Genomic DNA, 6,000 nt, shown 5'->3' on the forward strand with positions numbered 1-6,000 from the left:
AATAAATGAATAGATATTTTTACACAAATACTCCGCTGGCAAAAAAGGTTCAATAAATCCGGATTTCTCCAACTGTACCCACAAGCCAGCTCTTCCTTTTGACTTTTTGCCCCAGCTATGAGTGTTTCACCAATACTAAGGGTTTGCAATCTTGGGATCATTTTTCATTTTCTCTCTTTCTCTTATACTTTATCTGTTTCATAATCTTTTAAATTCCATATCTTTAAAATATTTCAAATATCTCTTCTTTTCACAATCCCAATGCTTACGCTCTAGTTTAGCATTCATTTCTCTAGTGTTTTCCATGTTCGTTTTCCTCCATCTTAAATATCATAATTATAACTCAATGTATTTGTCTGGTTTTTATTGCTTATAATAGAACACCCAAAACTGGGTAATTTATAAAGAAAAAATTATTTATTACAGTTGTGGAAGCTAAGAAGGCCAAGGTCAAGGGGCTGCATCTGGTGAGGTCCTTCTTGCTGGTAGAGAGCCTCTGCAGAGTCCCAAGGCAGTACAGAGCATCACATGGCAAGGGCGCTGAGTGTTCTACCTCAGGTCTCTCTTCCTCTTCTTATAAACCCACTGTTCCACTCCCATGATGATCTATTAATCCATTAATCATGAATGGAGTAATTCATTCATCAGGGCAGAGCCCTCACGATCCAATTCTGGGACTCCACGTTAAAGACCCCACCTATCAGTACTGTTACTTTGGGGATTAAGTTTCAACATGAGCTTTGGAAAGAAAATTCAAATCATAGCACCAAAATTTTCATATCTTATCCTTTTCTATCCAGCCTGATTGTCAGGAATATCAGTTACGGTGTAAGCTGGACTCAGACAGAATCTCATCTCTGCCACTTACTACCTATGTGATCTTGGGCAAGTAACATAATCTCTCTGAGCCTCAGCTCCTCTTTTATAAAATAGGGGAAATAACAGTCCTTATTTCACAAGTGCAGGGCATGTTACCTGGCATATAGACAGTGTTCAGTAAATAGGGGTTTCATGAGGGTGAAGGTGGTGGCTGTGGTGGTGGCAGCAACAGTAGCCAGAGGTCTGGTCTCCATCCTCCCTTGTTTATGCAGTAATCTTTCATGAGCTCCTGAAAAACTTGCAAGTAGTGACCAACCAACCATTCATTCACAGTTAGCCTTGCAGATCCTGTGAAGAAGAACACATATGTCAGGAGTCGACCAGCTAAAACTAATTGCTAAAATCAGTATCAGAGAATTTTTATAGGAATTCAAAGAGAAATTTTGTATTAAAAAGGTCAGCCCAGTGCCTGGCCTAAATTAAACAGTCAAGAAATAAAATTATTCTTGGAGACATTTTAGAGGGGTTTGAATTGTAATACTAAAATGAGGATGTATGCCAGCTGAGGAGACTGTAGCAGATGTGAAAAGATTTGTGTCTCCTTGCCCTCTTGAATTTAGTCATGTCCAAGTAATTTGCTTTGGTCCATGAAATGCTAGCTAAGGTGACCTTTACTAATTCCAAATAGAAACATTTAAATGTTAACACTCTGTTCTCCAAACTTCCCCTGCCAGGCAGAAACTCTCTCTTCACCTTCAATGGAACATTTAGTGTGAGTAAAAAATAATTCTTTGTTTTTCTAAGCCACTGCAGTTTGGGGGGTGTTTATTACTGCAGCATAACCCAGCCTATCCTGACTGTTAGGGTTGATAACCAGTGTCAGGGAGAAATCTTATGGCCTCAGAGAGCCACTTAAACGTTCTTCTCACCCTTGATCTATTCTTATTAATAAAGTGGGCTACACAGTTTTCAAAGTTGAATTAGTTAATAAGATCCTTGGGGCTTTGTCTTTAATGAGAAATAACACTGACATGGGAAATGGAACTTGCTAGAAAACCAGACACTGCAGGAAGCTCATCTCTGCTCTTCAGCTTTTATAACTATTCCACTGCTACTCCAGAGTTTCCTTTTGGCTTATGTCTCCTGCTCCCCACTTCATGTCCACCCATTCTGCCACAGCTCCTCAAGTTACATTAGATGAATATTATCCTAATAACTCCATATTTCCTTCCTTCCCATATGCATACTCACTTCTCCCTCTACCTGGAAGGCCTTAAAAAAATAATCATTCCTTTATCTGCATGTCTAAATCTTACCAATCATTCAAGGCCCATCCTAAGTCCTCTCTCTCTAGAAGACTTCTTGCCCTTCCCAGCAGGGAGTTATAATCCCTTTGTGATATCCTTATGGCATTATATCTATATTTTCTTTGACTTACTATTTTTAAATCTTGTATTATTTTTTATCAACTTATATATGTTAAATGCCTTAATAGATTGAAGCTGTTCAAAGGCTTGATCCATGACTTACATACCTTATCCTGGGCAATTTAATAGATTTCTTTGGCATTAGGATGTCCTCATAGATAATTGTAATGAATGATGATAAATGGAGTATTGATATTTAGCTGTATGACAAGACTTGGCAATATATAACACAAGAAATAAACTGTACTGAATTTTTTTAATGTCACAATTTGTAGAAAACCTAACCACTCATCATTACCTCTTCCAAATTCTGAATCAGTTTTGAAATTGTCCCAGAAACTTTGAGTGATCATCTTTATTAGTGATAAAACTGAATTGGAAAAGGTAATTTGGATTGAAGGCCAAAATGGGGCTTCCTACAACAGGACTCTGGAACCGATTGTGTCCAACCAGTCACAGACACAGCAGCTAGAGGTGTGCAGGCCTCCCTGGCAGACTGGAACAGGAGGGCCTGGTCCTGGTGAGATTATGACATAATGGCCAGAGTTACAGGGAGAGAATGCAACACTTGCTGCAGGCTTAAGAGAAAACCAGGCTCTAGGCAAGCCATGAGCAATGACCTTCATCCAGACTCACCAATGAAATAAGAAAGGAATAAGGTTTAGAGAGAAGTATTTCCTGCTTGAGAGGATCAGGAAGAAACTCAGGAAGCAAAAGAGCAGGGTTCTCTAGCAGAAGACATGCTCATAAGCTTAGGTCATTAAGAACTAAACTAAATCACTTAATCACAAGACATAAGAATACAGAAGGAAGGACATACAATTTTTCAAATTTCCTGTGGGTTTGATGTCAGATTTTTAAGACATAATACATATGCTAAGAAAAATAGGCTTTAGATTATGTTTGGAGAATCGTATATGCTTGCATTCTCCAAAGTAAATTATTTAAAAATATCGATTTTGTACTGTGTAGTTACTCACTCACATACAAGTTTTGCACTTTAATTAAAGGATTATATTGTTAGAGGTCAGAAGATAATACCTCAAAATGAAGGCCTCAGAAGCAAAAGATTCTCTCCAACCTTTCCCTGTCTTCCTGTCTCTCAGTCCGGTTCTCCCTCAAGGCTAGCCATAGAAACTAGAATCCCTCTTCCCCAAGGTGGTCATAGACTCCAGAACCCCTTTTTCCCAAAGTCAGCCATAAAACCTAACATATTACTCTAACTTTTGTGCTTTCCTTTCTGTGTAAAAACTGGCCATAAAGAAATTATCTGGCCTATCTTGTTTGATTATAGGTCATAAGACCTTCCACCCCATACCCAGAAGGATGACATATTGCATAGAGAGGCCAAGAAGAATCTAGACAGACAGACCATGCTGGGATCCCCACTCAACCTGTTAGCACTAAATCATATTTTTTTATCCAATCATATTTCTACACAGCTGCTCCAACTTTGTTGATTCTAAGCATAAAAATGGACAGTTTCCCCTGCATGTTTTGGTCTTCATTCTGAAGGCTCCTATGCCATGTAAAAGTATGATTGAATAAATTTGTATGCCTTTTCTCCTATTAGTCTACTTTTGTCAGTGATTTTCAGTGAATTTTCAGGGGGCAAAGGGGGAATGTTTCCTTGGCTTCTACAATATTAACTGGGCTGTATTATATTGACCAAAAGTCTTAAGAAAAACAACAGCTTTGAATAGGCACCGCTGTCTACTGACTGCCCAGTTGGGCCCAGGAAGACCATGGTGGCATGTATACACAAATGAGGTCACATGTTCACACTTGAAATCTGCAACATTTTCACTTCTGACACTATAATCTTCCCACCTGCAAACATCCCATGTTTTTCAGGAAAAATGTCAACTCTAGAGATGTGGCAATTCAGCAAGTAGCTGGCTTCTCTGGTGAAAAACTACATTAGCTCTCAATAAAATACATTCCATTAAAACTTAGCAGCAGGACAAAAGTGTGTTACTGGTTTTATTGTCTGAATTGTGTCTCCTGTGTGGGTTTGTAATGCAATATTACATGTTAGGGCATTTACAAAGAGTTTTCAAATCATTAAAAGGCTATTGTCAATAGAATGATGGAAAAAGAATGAGAAAGTATCCCCTCCCCCTCCACAATCCTCAGCCCTCCCCAAATACCAGCACCTGGAACAAGCCATGCTGTGCCTTCATAAAAAGCTGTTGGAAGCCTGAACAAAAACAGGCAAGATAGAATTAAGAAAAATGGACATATCCCACTGACCCTGAGTATAGAAGAGAAATGCAGAGAATGTATGACTTATTAGCACAGTAGAAAAATATTTTATTTAAGAACCACATCTTCACAGCTCTGTCTGAAAGGTTTCACTCAAACTGCAAAAAAATAAGCGTAAAGATTCAAAGCTCAGGATACTCAAGGATCTATCATGTTGTGTATAAAAGAATCATAAAATCATCAGCAAAAAGAAGGACACAGTAGGAGTCCCAACTTGTAAAGCATTAAGCTCCTAGGCATGTGTCATACTTCATCCTAAGGGATAAAAAGAGGAGTTCCAAGTGAATTCCCCAGCGTTGTTTATGGCGCGGCTCTTTCTGACAATAAGGTTTATCTTTCAAAAAATCAAAGTCAAGATTTGGCTTGGTTTTGCTTGGCATTCATCTTCAGCAACAAATGAAATACATTTGCATTTTAGGTCCTCAAAAGAAAAGATTTCAGAGAACCCATTGCCAAATGTTATCAAAGAATGAAAGAGAGAGGAAAGAAAACAAACAAAAACGCTATATCTTGGCCATTAACATAGTGAGTCCTTGAATGACAATTCCTGAGTAACCAGGACAAGGTCTATGTCTAAGAAGTATACACAGCTGCCCAAAAAACTGAGAACCTGATCTTCATCTATGTTAAATGGTCTGTCTGTGTTTGCTCACTACGTCTGCACAACAATCCTGTAAGTTGGTGCTGACAGACAGCTAAAACCGTCTTGCTCAAGGTCACACTATTTGTAGAAGGCAGAGCAGGAGTTTGACTCCCATCTCTGACTCTAAAGATATGCTTTAAAAGAGAGTTTCTCGACCTCATCAGTATTGTCATTTGGGCAGAATATTCCGCTGTTGTGAAGGACACTACAATGTAGGGCATCCTTGGCTTCTATCCACTAGATGCTATAGCACCTCTCACTCAGTTGTGACAACAAGAAATGTCTCCGGACACTGCCAGATGACCTCTGGGGCGCAAAACTGCCTCCAGTTGAGAACGCTGCTCTAAACTAGTTTCACTCAAAAATGTAGACTATGCACTAGTTAACAGACTGTGAACATAAGAAGCGTGTGCCAGCATGCAAATCAACTATGTCACTAAGCATACTGTTTACTTCGAATGACATTTTTTTTTTCAATAGCAAGACTTTTTTAGTAAGGAAGAAATGTTTGGATTTTCATTTTGGAGCAAGCTGTTTATCTCATCAAAGACCAGCACTATGGAAAGTGCTGCTATAAATTATCGTGGTATATTGCCTCCCTGAAATGGTAATATTCAATAAGGATTTGATAAATTACTTTTAAAGTTATTTTCCCCCTTAAGCCTGTATTAGATAGTCTTTATTCTGGCAATACACTTCTCATCAATGATCAAAAATTATTGTAAAGCTGAGTTTAATAAATGGCTCTTAGGTTTCATCTGCGTGTTTGATTGTATTGCTCTCTCCCTGACCTTCAGGTTACTAGATGACATTCCTGATTGGAAAAGCTCAGTGCCCAGCTAGACA

At 38.6% G+C, this 6,000-nt stretch overlaps 1 long non-coding RNA gene across 1 annotated transcript in view; it reads right to left on the reverse strand.

Moving 5' to 3' along the window:
* Positions 1 to 351: 351 nt before the first annotated feature.
* Positions 352 to 6,000, reverse strand: part of LOC129471555 (uncharacterized) — a 69,994-nt gene continuing 64,345 nt past the window's right edge. The window contains exon 4 of the long non-coding RNA XR_008653630.2: positions 352 to 1,167. This is a non-coding gene — a long non-coding RNA (uncharacterized lncRNA). The remainder of the gene's footprint in view (positions 1,168 to 6,000) is intronic.

Source organism: Symphalangus syndactylus, chromosome 21 (genome assembly GCF_028878055.3).
Source record: "Symphalangus syndactylus isolate Jambi chromosome 21, NHGRI_mSymSyn1-v2.1_pri, whole genome shotgun sequence".
Classification (NCBI taxonomy): Eukaryota; Metazoa; Chordata; class Mammalia; order Primates; family Hylobatidae; genus Symphalangus; species Symphalangus syndactylus.